The sequence below is a fragment of the Silurus meridionalis genome, chromosome 8 (assembly GCF_014805685.1).
Source record: "Silurus meridionalis isolate SWU-2019-XX chromosome 8, ASM1480568v1, whole genome shotgun sequence".
NCBI classification, from domain to species: Eukaryota; Metazoa; Chordata; class Actinopteri; order Siluriformes; family Siluridae; genus Silurus; species Silurus meridionalis.
In genome coordinates, this window is record NC_060891.1 from 23134961 (window position 1) to 23156034 (window position 21074).

Here is a 21074-nt window from a genome sequence, read left to right on the forward strand (position 1 = left end):
TCCCAAAATACCCTTATGCTCCCAAAGGAAGCACAACATATTTCACCCGTTACTCCGTGTGTAACGTGTCTTTTGTTAAAGCCTGTGTTAAGTTCATTAGTGTAGACACGCGTGGCTTATAAACAGGTGCGGCTTATTAATGTTAAAAATAAAAATATTTGTAAAATTCAGTGGGTATGGCAAATACGCTTATATGCTATATGGGTGCGCTTTATAGTCCGGAAATTACGGTAACTGCAACTGGTGAAATTCAATATTTCAGATTTATAATCTGAATTATTACATTTATCACTGCAATATATTGCTGTTCGGTTAGTTAACACAGACTGTTTTTAGTCGACATTAGAGTCTGCAAATCCACAATGCTGTTACAAATGAATGTGAAGCCCTGCTTCTAAGAGCTCTGGTTGTTTTATTTAAGCTTCTCTTTGATTCTCTATTTTTTTATAAGCTTCTATAGACTTTTATTTAATTCAATAGAGTTTTATGAGCTATAGGCTTATTCTGAATTCTTTACATTGCTAGTGGTTTCCATTTGCTTATACAGGCTTCAATGAAATTCTCTATGCCTCTGTTGGCTTCTATAGTATTTTGGAACATTTGGAAATTCTATCATATTTTATAGGACTCTTTGTTTGTCCCATCCAAACATACAGACTGATGATCACACAAAAGGGCAGATCTTTCTACCCACCTGCAAATCATAAAAAAAGGTAATGATTGACACCTCAAAATGATCTTTGTTGCTCAGATTGGCAGAAATCTCAGTAGTGATCAAAAATGTTGCATTAAAGTACTCAGTGAAATATTGTGCTTACTTAAACTTTCATCATAACAATATATAATAATATATCATTGTAATATCATGTTCATTCATTTATCACAAAATGTTTTTGGTGCACATCAGATCCTAAATGGACTATATCTCTTTTAAAGCCCAGATACAGTGTTTTTACAGTGAAGCCTAGTTGTAAAATCATCTGGGCTTCTACAGTATTCCATTGGCTTCTGTGGGTTTCAGTAGACATGTGTGGACTCCTATAGGCTTCAACATGTCTCAGTAGGCTTCTGTGGGTTTTTATGGGTTTTGATAGAATTATATAAGATTTAATTGGCTTCTACAGAAATTTCAAGACTTATGTGGGCTTCTTATGACTTTTCAGATTCATGCACTTCTATAGGCTTTAATGGGATTCTATAGAATTCTATAGAATAGATTTCTGTCGGATTCATTATACTTTATTACTGTCACTGTACAAGTTGATTGACAATGGAGTGCAATTTACATCCAATCAAAAGTGTAAACAGCAAAAGAATTATATAAAGAAGTAATGATATGGTGCAGTATATAAGATAACATAGCTGAGAGTAAACAGTATGATGGCTATCACTAGGGCAATAGTAAATGTATTAATTTATGTGGACTTCTATGGGATTATGTGGGCTCCTATAGGCTTCTATGAGCTTCTGTGACAGGCTTAAATGGATATATTTTAATTAAATATAAAGTAAATACTTTATTATGGATTGGAAAGGCTTGTAGATGCAAATTCTTGTAACGTGAGGTCAGACCACAGACTTCACACTGTCCAGGTACTTATTAATAGATCTTCTTATTACCAACCCCAGTTATCTTTGCTGTATTACCAACAAAAAATGTTTTGCCTTTATTTCAGTTATGTTGGAGAACATTGAGCAAATGTTTTATTTTGCTAATTTGTAGGTTTTCAATCTTGCTTTTTGATGTTTTTTCATGAATTGATCCAACCTTTAAGCTGCCACTCTTGGGCCCTTGAGGAAGGTCCTTAACCCTCTGTGCTCTAGGGGCGCCGTATCATGGCTGACCCTGCGCTCTGACCCCAGCCTCTGAGCAAGGTGGGATATGCGAAGAACAAATTTCACTGTGCTGTAATGTAGTATATGTGAAAAATAAAGGCTATTCTTCTTCTTCTTCTTTTGTATAGCTACCTGCCTTAGTTAAATAGTCATGAGCTGAATTAATTCAGATTGTAAAAAAACAAAAAAAAAGCAACATGGATAGACCAATTAGTGTCAAAACAATTAAATGTGCTGCCTGACGAGTTCTAGATTTTAAGAAGTGAGTAATCAACAATTCGAATGAAGGAAGGAAGAAAAGAAGGAAGGAAATCTGGTAACGTTCTGTTTTACTGTAGTGAGGAATTGTTTAGTGTTAGAGGAATTGTGTAATGATAATATCATGCACAGCAGAGTGACAGCGCAGTAAATCAGACAGCAATGACGCTTAACTGCGATGCCTGATTGGATTTGATTAATAAGGGGAATTACATTAAAGTGACTGGCTGGTGGAGACAAAGCTATTTTTAACCTAGTTGTGCACTTATATGGAAGTCTTCAATCCCAGCTTTTATTTATGCACCTTCCTTCCACAATGCACTTTTCTGAGATATTGTATTGACTGAGGAAAGACATAATATTTTTCTAACATTAGTTTATCATCTCCATTGTTATTTTATGTTCTTCAAAAATCTTACATAAACGTGTCTCCAGAAAAATCTTTTTACAAATTATATTTTCAGTAACAATACTCCAGCCCTGCTTCCAGCTTACTCAGAAATATATATCTTCATACATATCAATCTTAAAATAACATCACATATCATCAAGACCTAGCATAAAATCAAAATTAAAAATCAACGGTGGCTAACTCTTGTCACCATAACATCTTGGATCAGTGAGAAAATATTATCTTACTGGACCTTCTCTTACTTACGTTGAATACTCCTAGTCTATACTATTAACAACGTAAAGTTTGAATCTAATGTTTACATAGTAAAGCCAAGTTTAAGTTACTGAATGCAAAGCAATATATACTTTGAGGTTGTCCTCTGGTTTTCTCTGAACATCAATTAATAGTGATTATTGGATTACTCCTAATACACGCTGTGCTCATTTTATGTAATTGCATCCTAAACATCTATCACATGTTTCTATGTAACCATTACCCTTAAATATTTAATAATCAACCCTACAGCACAGTTAGTTTGGATGTACATGCAGTTGGTATTAAACTAAAGTTTTTATCTTCCTATAAAATCAGCTGTGAGCTTCTGGTGAAACATCTGCCACTGCAAATTACCACCAGGGAGCAGGTCACCTTCCCTGAATCTCACAGCTGGACCTGATGCCAAGTAATGTCCATCCTTAAGCCAATCTCCCCCTTTACTAAACTGCTTTAGCAAATGTTCACATCATGAACACTGTAATAAAGACCTGCCTGTGTGAATCACAAACTATTTGACATTTAATACAGTTATATCTGATGAGCCAACAAAATGGCCACATTTCATTAATTGTTTTAATAGAAAATGGTACATGTGTAATGAATGTTAAACAGGAATTTACCCGAAATATTCCTGTTATCAGATGTAAAAGGACAGGAAATGATATTTTATTTCTCAAAGGTAGTATTTTTCCCACCTGCAGTAGAACTCAGTATAGTCCTTGGCCCATAATCTAATATTTGACATTCCGATTGTGCCACTGTCAACAATTCCTTTTTCCCGGGTTTTCAGAGGCTGTGCTTTTTCATTTTTCTTTGCTTTCTTTCAAGCTATGGTTGAGATGTCCGAGTGAGATATCTCTGTCACCAAAAAAGCTGGCTGTGAAGTCAAAAGTCTATTAAGATTCAATACCACTGACAGCACATAACAGACCTGGCGCAAGGTCAAACTTTTTCATGGGGGCATTTGGAAGCCAAGGGAAGTCGGAAGACTATTTACTACACTACTATTTCTGAAGACACACATGTGAACAAAGCAACCTGAGCAACACACTGATGCAGCTTTATTTACACACCGACACTGGACAAGAGTCTTCTTCCTCCCCTTACGGCTGTACGGTCGCCACAGCGAATCATCCGTCTCCATACCCCCCTGTCCTCTACATCTGCCTCTTTCAAACCAAGTACCTGCATGTCTTCCCTCACCACATCCATAAACCTCCTCCTTGGTCTTTCTCTTTTTGTCCTTCTGCAGCAGTCTAAAAGAATGTGCTTTACATGTCTCTAGCAACAGTGCTGTATTTAAGTAGCTTTTTATATATATCTGTACTAACTGAAGTATTTCTATTTGGGGAGATTTTTTTAACTCAGTTTCACTACTTTTCAAAGTCAAATATCTTACTCTTTACTCAACATACATAACATACAATTTAGCCTCAGTTTAACAGCAAGCAGAAGATTTTGAGAAGAATAAATGATGGATGAAACTCCTGACCCTGACTTGCTACAACACTGCGTGATTTTCTTTCAAGTAGTTGATAAGAAGGGTTTGGGCTCATGATCATTTTTATTGATATCAATCAGTGTTTTGCTCATTGATATCATTATATTGAAGAATTGGTGCGCTAAGAGTAATATTAGAGTCTTTTCACCTAAACAGAATTAATTAAGTAACAGTCTTGTGACAAAATTATAATAAAATATTATAGCCATTATAAATCATAGTGCTTTGGAAACTTAAGTACATGTGAGGGCAAATACTTTTGTACTTTTACTCAAATGAAAGTTTAAAGGGATTACTTTTCCTTTTACTGGAGTCATATTTAACCTCTCTACTACTCTCTACTTTAATTCAAATACAATAACTTGTCCACCACCATCTAGAAAGCATGATAGTGAACACCATGTTACACTTATTATGACACTTATTGAAGATTACTGCCTAACAGCTCCATGGTCACTGGTTCAATCCCAAACAACTGCTCCTGTGGCCCTCCTTTAGGTTCTTCTTCAAAACTGTCCTTTACTTTCTGAAGGATTCCAACAGAGCATAATAGACCTGGATCACTCAGTCAGAGTGATGCTTGCTAATGTACTCCTCACAGTACATTTAGTCCCTATCTGACATTGCAATAAAGCAGCTATTTCACATAGCTCTTATGCAATAAAGCTGGTGGTTTGGACCTAAATAACTAAACTGGGATTAAATGCGTTTGTATTATTTCATTCTAAACAGTTATCAGAGGCATCATGACACCCTCTCATGAGAGCATTCTTGTCTGGTTATGTTTATTTTCGAAATGGCGAGCCCCCACACACAGACGGCAGTTTACTGAGACTCATAAAGCCATTTCCCTGTTTAAACTCTGCTCTGTGCTTGCTGCCGGGACCTGTTTGAATGCACCGGCTTGTTTATAAGATACAGTAAATGTAGGCTGTGGGTACGGTGGATCGCTTTATAGGCTATGATGATAGGAACACTCCATCTGACACTTTATCTTAATAGGTATAATGCTCTCTCTGCGCTGTCTCATTCTTTTCTGTTTGCCTATTTCAGATACCATGCTGTGCTCAAACACATCCTGGTTCATTGTTTGCTATATGTAGGACATAGATGGGAGCTAGAAAGTAATAAAAACAATGAATATAGATGATTTATATCTCGTATTGGAAAACATACTGCAGGAATTCAAGTTCCTGAGTTTGAATTTTCTCTTTGGGCTGTTTTACATGCTCTTCCCATCTCTAAAACTTCCCCCAGACTGCTCCAAAATTGAATAAGTGTGCCCTATGAAGGGCTGATGCCCCATTAAATTTTTTCTGCCTGGGATGGATTCCAAATTCACCACTACTTACAGAAGATGAACTAAATTAGAAAAATGTCAGGTTCCAAAAAAAAGGTAACATCATCATTGAGGCTAGAAATTGTAAAAATATTCAGACAGTCAAAGAGATTACATTTTATCTCCGAAGGTCATTGGAATGAACTATGTTCCTTTTGTTCTGTCCTTGGTGTGTACAATAGAAATAAACGACCGACTCGTGGCCTTGAACGTTTGTTGTTTATACTACACAGTTCAATTAATTGTTGCTACAGGAAAATTACAACTATAAAATGATGTAAAATAAAGGACAGAGGGACAGAGAGAGGACAGTGAGGATAACTGACTGTTCATCTACATGTGACAATAAAACTGCTGTGCAAGACGGTTATTTATAGAAAAAAGTAAATGACTGCATTCGACCCCACCTGCTTTGTGTGTATGTGTGTTTGTGTGCGCTCGCTCGGCACGTACAGCTCCTCTCAAGGATATTGATGACAAGTTAATTTATCAATACCATGCCCAGAAAGATTATTTGCCCCAGACGTGTGCACTCCACCTCACCGTTCTGCTTAGTCATACAGTATTTAACACTTACTGAGAATACATCGAGCTGCAGCTCACTTTAATTTGCTGTTTATTTTTGTGTCTTTCATGTCATGTCTACTTTATTAGAGAATGACCCTGAGAAGCACCACACACCTGAAGGAAGTCTCACTTATAACTGTCTTTACACTCCGGAGAATAACACTTTTCGTGCTTAATAAAGAGAAGTACACTTCTGTGGTAAATTTAGCTAACTAAGCTAGCAATGTTTTGACAGGCTAAATGAATGCAGTTTAAGCATATACTGAAGTAAACCATAGTTTTTTTTAATTGATATACATTTTAGAGTCCCAATTACAGCATTTTCATTTGCAGTTGCAATATTTGGGACTAAATTTCTGTAACGAAACATGAAAGATTCCTAAAAAGATTTTGTTAAAAAAAAAACTAGCATTTGGCTTAGCAGCTCTAAACATATGGTGGGTCAAAGATCTCCCAGTGTTTCAGCAGGACAAAAAAAGTATACAGAGGACAAGTCAGGATTTATTAACTAACTAACCAACTAACTAACAAACTAGCTTTTGCTAATGTTAACAATACTCAATTTAAATTTGATTTGTTTTTAACAATAGACTCACAGATCAGCTTGACAGAAATAAATATTTTTTTGTTCAATAATCTATCCTTATATCTCTTTAATCTCTAAAAATGTATGCCAAAGATGAATATATACAGAGAATTATATAAACATTTGAGTGCAAAGCTGTGGTAATTGTAATGCTAAACAACTGTATCAAATGTGTTCATATAAACTGCATTTTAATACCATCTTCTTAGTTACTAAGTGTTCATCATCCACAGTATTAAGTGTCTTTCGTGTCTATGCATAGGTTATCTATCTGCAAACATTCTCAGTGGCTTGTTTCCAAATGATGAGATTTCCAGCAAGCAGAAGCGGTCAAGATCAGTGGTATCTCAGAAACATGTGTAGCATGAGAGAAGAAAAAGCGAGAGCGAGAGCGAGAGAGAGAGAGAGAGAGAGAGAGAGAGAGAGAGAGAGAGAGAAACTCATTATTAGGTATGCTTGCTGTCATGTAATTGTTAGGGTCGATGTAACCAAGCAAGATTACCCATGACTAAAAGGCACAGCCAAGAAGTTATACAGAAAAACAGGCAGTCTGGGTTGTAAAACTCCAGCCACTTCATCATTAACAAACTTTAATGAATGCCTGAGAGTGTCAGTGCGACAGTTTCCAAACACATCTGATTTCAACAAGGCACTCTATACCTGTGAACACTCCAGATCTGCTCCTTTAGCTAAGAAAAACCTCTTCACAGAATGTTTGACTAAACAAATATACTTTCAAATACTGATGCTTGTTGACAATATTAGCTGCTGAAATCTGAGTTACCAAACATATCTGTGAGCTTTCATGACAGAAGGGATTAGTTGCACTGCTGCTTGTTGTTATGTACATATCGTCATTTTAGTATAAATGAAAACAAATCATCTCAATGAAGCAATGAAATTGATCCAATCAAAATTTCTAAGGCAGGATACATCACCAAATTATCCAAGAAATCCCAGAAAACTGGACAAAGATAGTATTTAATTTCACAGGTACAGTTGTAGTTCTCTAAATGTAGATTATTTGGATATGTTAAGCATGTGGCTGCTTTGGCGTATCATGTCTGATGCGATAGATTTAATAAGGCCACCTGCTGATGCTTGCAACTTGAGAATGTCTGAAGCTAATTCGCTAATGAGTCCAAACAGCTTTCATCACTGCCATCATGCTCAAGTTAAATTACAGAATGATCAAAAATAACCCCTCCCATAAAATCTTGCACATTGCTAATCAGTACCTTAATATTCCTTTAGGGGTGCGTGTGTGTGTGTGTGTGTGTGTGTGTGTGTGTGTGTGTTATATTGGAGAAGACCAGAGATGTACAGTTCTCACACTTTGTCCATCCTACAACAGGGTTTCATTACTTCTGGAAGCAATACAGCTGGAACGTGGCATCAATACGAAACTGTTCTGGAAATGTCAGAGTGTTTGGAGCCTTCACAATGACATTTACATTTTATAGATTTGGCAGACCCTGTTGTCCAGAGCGAGACAGACTTATGAGTGAGGCAGATGTCAAATCATTCACAGCTATTTTTAAAAAAGCCAGAGGTGAACCCAGAATTCCCACCTAACCACTAGAGACACCTGATAGGAAAAACAAAATGAAGCACAGTGAGTAGTATGTCAGGTACATTAAAACTAGTTCTCTATTTCTCACTATGCTTTGCTACAGGGCTACAGGCCTAGAGAACTTAGCTCAAGTGTCACCATATTTTACAGTTTTCTAGTTGAGTTTAAATCATTATATGATCTGTAAAACTCTTTCATCCTGCTGGTTTCATCCTTCAATTCTTTTTTAATGAGTACTTTCTTTTATTTTCCTTTTTTAACAATAGTCTGAGAGTTTGTCATCAAACCACATGTACTGGCAAGGATGTTAAGGTCCATAAGATGTAAATATAATGCATGTAATAATCTATATATTACTAGAAAACAGAAAAAAGGAGCTGCTGCTCAAAAACACAATATACGCTATATATACATGTATGGCATTTTGTATAAAACCTTATTCAGAGTGACATACACAGGTGTTTTAAAACCGGATTAATTAATATATCCTGATACTAGTTCATTAAGACACAGACTAAGAATATCTTCAATCTAAAAATTTGTTGTGAGTCGATATAGCTAGCTAGAAAGGCAAGAGCTGTGCTAATGTAAGTACTTCTGGAAGAAGTAGCTCTTTAGCTGTTGTTTAAGGACTGCTAGTGACCTGGCGGTTCAGACCTAGTCTTGATGCATAGTCTTAATGCATGTCTTCCTTGTGCCTGGAGAGATGTTGTGATCATTTGAGCAGTGTTTAAGGATTAAAGGAACTGTGGTGCAGTGCAATATGTTCTATACCTGACTATAAAATTGGTATGTGATTTTTGAATATTTCATTTAACATTTAATTTCATTTGCTGTTATAATAACCTTCACTTTTCCGGGAAAATGTTCCACTAGATCTTTGAGCATGCTTGTGAAGATTTGTGCTAATTTAGCCACAAGGGCTGTAATAAAGTCATGTATTGATATCCAATTCATTTTAAAGGTGCTCAACAGTCAGAGATCTATAGCAGGCCACTCGAGATTTTTCACCTAAAACCATGTACACCATATCTTCATAGAGCTGTATTTGTGCACTTGTGGCTGGGTAAGTCAAGTATCCAAATATTTTGTCTAAATAGTGTAAGTGTGCTAGAGGGCTGCTCCATTTCTGGCTTTGTAGGTGAGCATTAGTGTTTTGTGGTGCTGGAGAAGGTGCTTTCAAGGGGATGTGGTGGCTCTGTGGTTAAGGCTCTGGGTTACTATTTGGCAGGGGGGGTTCAAGCCCCAGTAATGCCTTTGTGCCATTCTTGAAGACCTTGAGCAAGGCCCCTAACCCTCTATGCTCAGGGGCTTTAACATAGCTAACCCAATGAAGGGAGCTTAGCAGTGGGGTGGTGCTGAAGAACTTAGGAAGGTTGAATACAAGTCATGGAGCTGCATTTTGAACATAGCATTACATTTACAGTGATGAACACACCTTCAAAACAAATGTTACTTAAAAAAAAAAAAAAAATCTGGTCAATCACCATGCTTAGAGACCTTTTCATCCCTAATTGATTTTTCTTTGCTCTTTGTATCCACCCTTTACCAATCCACAAATCACTAATTATTATTGACATTTTAAGCTATTGTCAAAGCATTTCCAGAATAGCTGGAGCTACTTGTAACATCTTTGGCAACATGGAAAAAAATTCAATAATGACAGGTCTGTTGCATAGCACTAAGAACATTTTATTTTTCAAGCAAATGTACATTGTTGGCAACAAGTATTGGTTTTTAACTATTTTAAATGCAAGCATATATTTAAGCTAACTTACAGAAAGGAATGCATTTAATACTAGGCATTGTCTGAAGAAAAATGACAGCAAGTGTACAGCAAATGTGATACACTGCTAAAGTTTCCTATTAAATAACTAACATTTTTGTTCTCATAAACCTTAGAGAAGTTGGTACCAAGCTAGCATTAGCTAATGACTCCTGACAGATTGCAAACGTGTTTTCTAGAAGCATATTTCTTAAAAGAATAAACTGAGCAAGTAACACATCAGTACATATATCATTGCAAAGCATTTCAAACTAAATATATTTAACCGAGTGTATTAGATGCCTCTCCATCAAATTGATGTTAGCTAGCTAGCAACAAGTTATCTTTCTATTTTTATTAGTTAATTATGAGTCCATTACAAAAATAAGATCATGCACTTAATAGCATATGCTACATTTATGCTTATCTTGTCTGCTCTGTTATGTTGCTGTTTTGTACATTAGCCCAGTCCAAAAGTATTCTGTCCTAGCATCCTGCCTCCTGTTCATTACAATATGGAGTCTGACAACACAAAATCACATTGATTAAAGTGGCTCCTTAAGGCTGTAATCAGATTGCGGTGCCAGAGGCCGATGTCTCTCTCCATCAGGCCAGGCTCGGTTCTCCATTAGCAGCTGAAATAAAGCACACTGTGCCTGCCCGCTGGTGCTTTTATGAGCTCGGCACACATGGAGATGGGAGGTGGAGGGCGACACGTGCACAAAAGCTGGCTTCGTGCAAAAGCTAAGTGGGGTTTCCATCAAATTTCAAATGGAAGAATAAAAACACACAAACAAAGCACAGTTTTGAACTCAATTGGAATGAAAAGTTAGTGTGTAAATGAAAAACGCTAAGATATTTTTTCGACCACAGGAATAAATTTTTTTCTCTCTCTGCCATTGACAGATATCAGAACGAATGGAGAATCTACATTTAAATATCGATATAAAAATGTACATTGGCCATTCATCATTATTTGTGGGCACTAATCAGGTGGGAAAAGAGGAAAAAAATCATGATTCAAATGGCAGAAACAGTATGCATATACAGAGTTTTATAAATAAAGATTTTTAATAACAATTTGTAATTTGTGATTTGAGTAATTTGTGTTAACAGGATCTAATTAGTTTTGCAGACATTGCTTAATATTCTATAGTACCATAGACTTTAGAAGAATATGTCATTGTTACAAGAGTAATTAATCACTTAACTCTAATTGTTATGTTATAATAGAACACATGTTTTATTCCTTTCTTAATATGATTCTTAATCCTGGTTGTCAATATCAAAACTTTTGGGATTGGAACCATGTCAATATTTTCCAATGTATTTACATCTACAATAGACATGTATTAAAGGGTTTTAATTAAACAACCTTAATGGCAATTTATTTTAGATTTTTTTGGACATGAATATCAACAAGATGCCAACTTTTGATGGATCCAAATCCTTTCCCACATGGGACTGACCATAGGAAACTCAAACAAACACAGATGAACAGCTTGTGGGTGTCTGATTGCGTTCCAAATCTCAGGAACACTTTTACATCCAGAACATCTGCCAGTGTTTCTCTCTGCACTGTCTGGGGATGACGCCTGAGTCAGAGAGATAGCGCCAGCCAAACAGGAAAATTAGTTGCGGAAAAAAATAGCAAATTTGGTCCACCATGTTTGCAGAGAAAACTTAAAGTAGAGGATGAATCGAGTACTCTCAGGTGTTGATGAGTACTCTTATTGTTGAAGCATTCTCTGTGTTAAATAAGATAAGATCACTTAGTAAGATGGTCTTATTAGGTGGTGATTCCATAAATGTTATTGAGTGATTCCATAAAGCATTACAAATATACTTATACTACATTACAGATTTCTTTAAAATCTGCATACCAGAAATCACATTAATAGGTCATCTTGGTGATTAATGAGGAATTTGTGATATATTATATTTGATTAGATATCTAAACCCAGGTTCCCTGGTGGTCTATTGTTTAGGATGCGGCGCTCTAACCCTGGTCAGGGAAACAACCCCAGCCATTAGGGTTGCACAAGCCTTAGTGCTGGTCCCAAGCCCAGATAAATGGGGAGGGTTGCGTTAGGAAGGCCATCCAGCGTAAAACATGTGCCAAATCAAACATGCGGATGATCCGCTGTGGCGAACCCTAATGGGAGAAGCCGAAAAAATTTGATTAGATATCTAAACCCAACAATGTTGAAAGCGCCAGTTCCATTGATTGGACAAAAGGAATAATTTTGTGTGTGTTTGGCTGTTTTCATTGCAATGCTGATTTGTAAAGATTTTGACAAAAATATGTTTAAACAGATATTATTTAACTTATTGCTATCTTTAAAAGTGTTTCATACCTCTACATACCACAGAAGTTTACATTTTATTTGTTGAATGTCTACATGTTATTTGAAGGGGAAACTAGCAGGAGGAGAATTAGAAATGAGTTTAGAGGGACCACACAGGTAGGACATTCTGGATATCTCATTAGGAAATCTCATATTGAGATGGTTTGGTGCAGAGGAGGGACATGGGGTATACCGGTAGAATAATGCTGAGGATGGACCCACTATGCAGGAGGTAAAGAGAAAGGCCAAGAAGAAGGTTTATGGATGTGGTGAAGGAAGACAGGCAGGTGGTTGGCTTGAAAGATGGTCAAGGTGAGGACAGAGTGGTATGGAGACGCATGATAACGGGAGAGTGAGGTCAGGTCTAGTCCAATCAGTTGTGAAAGCTACAGTGGATACAGATATATTTATCCTGAAGTCCATATTTATATTTGCTGCTGTTACAGAAAATGAATCAACATTGAGAATTCCTCAGCGCTATTTTACATAAAAAACTAACAAGCCAAAAAAACAAAGAAACAAAAGCAAGATGGATTTGTGTTCATGTGTGTGTTTGTGTGTGTTTACTGCTGTGATAATGTCTGCATGGAAATGTGTTTCCTCTTGTGTGTTTGCATTGCGTTTCTTTGCACCATCTGTTAAATCCTTCCACCCACATTTAATAATCTGAATATTTTACTAGTCTGAGTAATAACATTAAAATGCTTTATGATAGGTGATAATGGCACACTGTGAAACTTGGGACTGAAACAGCTAAATGGTACCTGGCTAATAATGATCATCATAGTTTTGTGCTATTAGCGCTTTGTTATGAGAAACAAATTGGATGCTTTTGGTGCAGATCAAATGATCCAGAAACAGCACATCTACAGGCAAATTCTTTATCTTGTCATCTTGCAACATGAGCTAAAGGGAAGATATCTGCTAATTTGATTGTGCTAGTTTCCCTAATGAGATATTTGGCAAAGCTGAATGAGATAATCTCATTACTGAGCATTAAAAGTGTCTGTGATAAAATTATGTCTGATTGAACTATTGACAACAACAGTTTATGGGGGATAGAAGGAGACAGAAGGTGAAAGAGAGATGAGTGGTGAATAAGTAAGAGTTGAATTTGATGGATGGATGGATGGATGGATGGATGGATGGATGGATGGATGGATGGATGGATGGATGGATGGTTGGATTTATTTTAGAGTGTGGTTTTGTTTTGAATTGTTGAACAGATGTATGGCTCCAGTAATTGATAAATGAATGAATGGATAATGAATGGATGATAATAGATGGCTCAGTGAGTAGATAGAAAAATACATTTATAAATGAGATATATAGATATTTAGTAGATGGCATGGTGGTACACCATGGGTTTCTGTGTGTAAATATACTTTCCATTGTTGCAATAGCTTCATCTATTTTCACAGCCCAAAAAACATGCTCATAAGTAAAATAAAATGTGTTACAATGTAAATCAGTGTATGAATGGGTTGATAGAGCTCTGCAAATTCTACCATCTTGTGCTTAATGATTCTGGGATTAAGATCTGGGTGGCTAAATGGATGGATAAATGGATCGACTGTATACATTGAATTTTAATTAAAAAGGTGGATAAATCATTATGTAGGTGGTTAGATCAATTGATTGGCCAATATATTATGGGTAAATACACTGAGACATAAATAAATAGATAGTGGAGGAATGGATGGATTAATGAATGGATTAATGAATGGATAAATGGCTGGCTGGCTGGCTGGCTGGATGGATGGATGGATGGATGGATGGATGGATGGATGGATGGATGGATGGATGGATGGATGGATAGTATTTAGTAAAAGGTTTGATGAATTGTTTGGTTGGATTGTATAATTATGTAAATGAATAAATAAATTAGAGAATGAATGAGTGTTTGGATCAGTGGGTGGCTTATTGAATAGAATAAGTAGTATTCTATTCTACTACTGCATGGTAGTATGAATTAATAAATAATTGGATGGATGGATGGATGGATGGATGGATGGATTGATGGATGGATGAATGGATGAATGGATGGATGGATGGATGGATAAATGGATGGATGGATGATTAAAGGATGCATAAATATGCTGTTCATGTTCATAAAATACCGGATGAATACATGGATAAATAATCACGTAAATGGATGGTTGCATGAATCATTTAATAATTGGGTGGATAAGTGAATAAGCTGATGAATGGATGGATGGATGGATGGATGGATGGATGGATGATGGATGGATGGATGGATGGATGGTTGGATTTATTTTAGAGTGTGGTTTTGTTTTGAATTGTTGAACAGATGTATGGCTCCAGTAATTGATAAATGAATGAATGGATAATGAATGGATAATAATAGATGGCTCAGTGAGTAGATAGAAAAATACATTTATAAATGAGATATATAGATATTTAGTAGATGGCATGGTGGTACACCATGGGTTTCTGTGTAAATATACTTTCCATTGTTGCAATAGCTTCATCTATTTTCACAGCCCAAAAAACATGCTCATAAGTAAAATAAAATGTGTTACAATGTAAATCAGTGTATGAATGGGTTGATAGAGCTCTGCAAATTCTACCATCTTGTGCTTAATGATTCTGGGATTAAGATCTGGGTGGCTAAATGGATGGATAAATGGATCGACTGTATACATTGAATTTTAATTAAAAAGGTGGATAAATCATTATGTAGGTGGTTAGATCAATTGATTGGCCAATATATTATGGGTAAATACACTGAGACATAAATAAATAGATAGTGGAGGAATGGATGGATTAATGAATGGATTAATGAATGGATAAATGGCTGGCTGGCTGGCTGGCTGGCTGGATGGATGGATGGATGGATGGATGGATGGATGGATGGATGGATGGATGGATGGATGGATGGATAGTATTTAGTAAAAGGTTTGATGAATTGTTTGGTTGGATTGTATAATTATGTAAATGAATAAATAAATTAGAGAATGAATGAGTGTTTGGATCAGTGGGTGGCTTATTGAATAGAATAAGTAGTATTCTATTCTACTACTGCATGGTAGTATGAATTAATAAATAATTGGATGGATGGATGGATGGATGGATGGATGGATGGATGGATGGATGGATGAATGGATGGATGGATGGATGGATGGATAAATGGATGGATGGATGATTAAAGGATGCATAAATATGCTGTTCATGTTCATAAAATACCGGATGAATACATGGATAAATAATCACGTAAATGGATGGTTGCATGAATCATTTAATAATTGGGTGGATAAGTGAATAAGCTGATGAATGGATGGATGGATGGATGGATGGATGGATGGATGGATGAATGGATGGATGGATGGATGAGCTCTTTAAATGGATAGAGAATCAAGTAATAAAATAAATAATTGGATTCATAGTTAGATAAATGTATAAAAAGAAAGATGGGTGGATAGCTGAGTTTATAGATTGATAAATAAATGGCTGACTGGATGGAAAGATAAAAAAAAGTTAGACTACACAATTATAAGCAGATACAAATATTTTTGATGTTTTAAATTTAGATGCCTAAATAACCAACAACTGTTACCATGTTAGCAGCTTCCCAGACAGCTGATTTCCCAGCACGAGACTTCTCATGGCTACATACACACAATCACACACCCTTCATTATACTTCTATTAATATGCCCTTTCATAGCACCTGTATCTCACCACACACATTCTGCTTAAATAGCAGCTAAATCTCATCTCTCTTTAATAATGATGTCTGTTTGTCCATTCGTATGTGTGTTCAAAACTTAATCGCTGTTAGTGTGTGCCCAAGTGAGTCATTAATGCCCCTCTATGATCTGGGAAGAAAGTGTATTGGGATTAAATCAGCAGTGAGTTAGATATTGCTCTTCAATGGTCTAAAAGAAGTTCGAAGAACTGCTTTTCTTAAATTCATACAAAAAGAATCATTCAGTACAAATAATATATCTAAAATAAGATTCCATCTAATATATTTATTAATATATTTCTACTAATATATAAAATATAACAAATTGTAATGAAATTATGTTGCTCTATTAGCATCTCTTTTTATGTGTTTATAATCAAACAATTACATTCTGTCCTGAAAACCTTTCTAAATTCAAAGTAATCCATTTGTAGGCTAAAAATATACTTAGGCAATATACTTATACGCAAACTAATTAAGGGATAACATGGTACAGGAGAACACAGTCAGACAGCAGACCAATACCATGAAGCAAATTGAGGTAACACCAAAGCAAAGATCATGACTGAATCAATGAGAGCTGGGGAAATTAAAACAAACTATGTGATAAGGAACTGTGACTGCTGGGAACCAAAATAAGCTCAGAACCTGGGAAAGTATTGGCATTCATCATGTTTTGCTGATGGGTGGTGAATACACAGCGAAGTGAAAAGAAGCGATGAAGTGATAGACTGTGACGGTGTTTCCTTTCACCTTTTATTTTCAGATGCTTGTTTACAGTGTATGTTTTTCCAAAGCTGGTGGTATGAAATCCATACTATTTTTGAGGATTATGGAAAGTCAATAGCATGTTTGTTGACAAAAGGGAAATTTTAAACAACTAAAATAATGTTGGAATAATCTTGGACCACCTCATTTAATAGTATAATTTGATATTGTGTGTATATAAATATATAGTTTTATATGTGTCTGGTCGTTGTTTTGTCCTTCATGCTTTCAATGCAATTTAGTTAGACGCCTTCAATTTTTTCTCTTGGTCTCACCGTCACACCTGTTAGATTCATTAATTCGTTTGTATCTTCTCTTATGTTTCATCTTGTCTCTTCTCTCTGTTAACATTCAAGTTTTCTCTCCTTCACTCCTTCATTCTTTACAGGTGCAGTAAATGACACCTGGCCAGATATTTTAATTGTTTGGTATCTTCACTATGCATTACTTAACAATGATATTATCTTTAAAATTTGGTCAACATTAAGATTTTCCTCCAAGCGGAGACTAAATTCTAAATCATAGCACATTAGGTAGCTTTGCTACTTCACAGTGTCAGATTTCCTAGTTTAAACCTAAGCTTAGGGTCTTGTTGGGTTCCGTCGGGTTTTCCAGATTTCTCCCACCTCTGAAAAGCACATTAAAAAAATGGATTAGCAAAAAGAATCCTCGCTCTGTGATGAACTGGAACTTGTAATCTTTTAATTAAATGACAGTTCTTATGATATACTTTAAATCCACTGCCACTCTGGCCAGGTTAAAGCGATTTTTAAGTGTGGACAATACTGGAATAATAAATGGTAGAAACAATAATTCATTTATTAATTATTAATTATAAATCCCTGAAAAAGCTAATCACTTTACTGATGGGATTCCCCATAAAGGAATGAGGAAAATAGGAACAGAAAAGTGTACAAGAATAATTCCCAAAATAGGATCGCAAAGAATCAGCAGATAGGCAAAGAAAGAAATATCTTTAATATGATAATAATATTTCAAAAACTGAAAAGACATTAATTCATGCGATTGGAATCTAGGGCAAGAAGACTGGGACATCATTCTGATTGAAGAAGTGAGTTTGGTTGATATAAGGAAGAGCTTAAAGAATTCAAATGCTATGAAGACATGAGTAGAGAATTCCAGGGAATTTGCCAATCAACCTAGAAAACAAAGGACTCTGAAGGAGACAAGGTATGAAATGATTTAAAAATACATACACCTCTTGTTATTAGGGGCTTCTCTAACCAATTTATAAAATGTTTAATATCTAAACAAACCAGAAATTGTACATGCACCAAAGACCAGGGGTGGATTTAGAAAGAGCCCGATCTTGAATTAGATCTTTTGGTGTATTTCCACTAAGTATACCCCCTTAGGATAGGATTCTAAGAGAATGTGCCTCACACAGATAGAGAATGTGGGGTAATACACAGAGAAGGTAATTTGACGACCCAATCAGTGGAATCTAACACCAAATGATAGCGTCTGACATCTGACAGGATTAAAGGTTAGCTCATAGGGACTAATCAAGACTGCACAAAACTACCCTCAGCAGATTCATCAGAATAGAAGGTAGACAATCTAGCACATAGTAATCAGGATCAAGGTGAAAATCATTACAACCTATTTTGTAGGGTAGAACCAAATGGCAGAAATCTTATACAGATTTTATACTATAAATTCTCCAGAAATAGGGGGTTTGATTCGCTCAAATTTTAGACTGAATTTTTTTCATGATCATAAAACATTCATATTTCCTGATGGTGTTTACTTCTGACAAAAAAAAACGCTTAGACAATTTTGATTCATTCAAAAATTGGTTGGTTCCACATCAACAGCCTAAAAATCCATGAAATTCCTGAGCAGCACAAGAGCTTTGAGGATGGATTTGGACTTAAGTTAATATCGACAGTCTACTACAATGGCTCAGGACCACAGGTTGTAATAAAATCACTGCATACCTTAACAATGATGGAACTGTAATGAAAGGTCATTTGGTGCCACCCAGATGAGGACGGTTTTCCTTTTGAGTTTGATTCCTCTTAAAGTTTTTTCCACATACTGTACCATCTCATGGAGGTTTTTTTTGCCACTCTTGACTCTGGCTTGTTTGTTCATTAGAGACAAATTAACAATTATAAAAAACAAACTTGTGCATTATTTTTAAAAATTAAATTAAATTAAATTAAATTAAATTGAATTGAATTGAAAAGTCCAGGTCTTGAAAGAGGACCTGCACAATATAATGCAGGCGGTTTAAATGTTAAGGCATGTATATAGTTTGTATACATATTTACACACATTCTATTACAGATTACTGTTGTGTGCAGAAGTGGGTTTCTAACCCTGTTTGCTGTAAAATGTACTATAAATCCCTCTTCTTGTTGAGGTTTGCGTCCCAAGGGAACAGAATGCCATGTTTTTGGCCCAACAGTACACCTGAGCCACAAATCAGTGTGTCATGCAATATTTAACTACCGTGCTCACATGTATTTTGGTTATATTTTGCATAGAAAATGTAACCGCTATATAGTTAACACACAAAGAGGAGTTTATTTCTTTCTGTATATCTTCCTTCACAGGTGTGTGTCCAACAGTACTTCTAATTTAGAAACGCTAAGGAGATAAGCACATGTCAGGAGTGTCCTATTTTCTATTAAAGTCCCCAGTAAAACAGAATGTGCGCTGAATTTATTTTATTATAAATCACCCTTATTAGCTGTATAAAGATTCTTGTTTGCTTTGTTTAGATGAGAACATATTCTTCTCCCAATTCTCAGCATTTAGATAGCTCTCCTTATATATGTATATCCCATACCAGCTGGGAAAGGTGAAGAATAGGTGAAGGTTATGCTCTCTTGGATCTTTGACCATGTACATCATTAGTGAGATTTTTTGTTTTGCAGCTCTTAGAAACCCATATTATTACAATTACCTGATTTCTTTGTGGGTGTTCAATGCAAATAAAATTACAGCATTATGGCTTTTCTGCAATGTCGCCATGGTGGCTCAAAGTGTGATACAGCTCTCCATTCACCATTATTCATTCGGCTGTCTTCAAGTGACAGGTGAAGACCTTCCTCTTCCTGAAAAAGACTTAACACTTTCCAAGTTCGCTTTGTTAAAAAAAAACGCTCAACAGAGTTGTAGGCTGATTTATCTTAAGTTTGTGATCTAGCGCAGTGGTCCCCAACCCCCGGGCAGCAGACTGGCCCCGGTCCATGGGTCAATTGGTACCAGGCCGCACAGAAAGAATACATTTACATTATTTCCAATTTTTATTATCTGATTTTGAACAATGTTTTACTTTGGAAAATTAGCGGATTCTCTTTGCCACATCTATTGATGATTCACTCTTGATGCATGTTAAAGATGCCTACCTTCTTAAAGGGGCTGCTCCGGCCGCTAAAACATAATACATTACCGCTAAATTGAAACCCCCAAGCTAGCAAAATAAACAAAAAAGAACACAGTGGATTCACATTTATTATATATACATTTTTTGTTGTATTTATCCGCCACACCTTAATGGCCGGTCCGTGAAAATATGGTCCGACATTAAACCAGTCCATGAAAATATTGTCCGACATTAATCCGGTCCGTGGTGCAAAAAAGGTTGGGGACCACCGATTCAGCATACCAGTTTAGATTTATTCATTGCTAGAGAGTCAAAGCCATTTTTGAGTTGCTCTGGAGAAGGGCGCCTGCTAAAGGCCGCAAATGTTAATGTATATGTAAATTCAAAATACCTGTTAGGTCATAACAAAGCATGGATAGAAAACAACTCAACTGGGCAGCTATCATAGTTTGGCCCAGAGGATGCATCAGCTTTAACATAAATAGCCTCACTTGTGCAAATAAAGCCTGTGCAAGGGCTGATTAAGAAGCATCAGCTAAAACAGAAACCCCAGCTTGGCAGAGGAAGCCTCTCATTATGAACAAAATTGCCATAACATTGGTAGAAGAAAGCCTTGAATAGGAAAGAATCTTGACTTGCCATGGTATTGGCAGAGGAAGCCATTTCTTTGTCAAAATAAGTCTCATTTTTTAAAAAGAAAAAAGCCCTAGAATGGGCAAAAACCTCAGCTTGGGCAGAGGAAGCCTCAACTTGGGCACACAAAGCCTCGCATTGGCAGAAGTAGCCCCACCATGGGC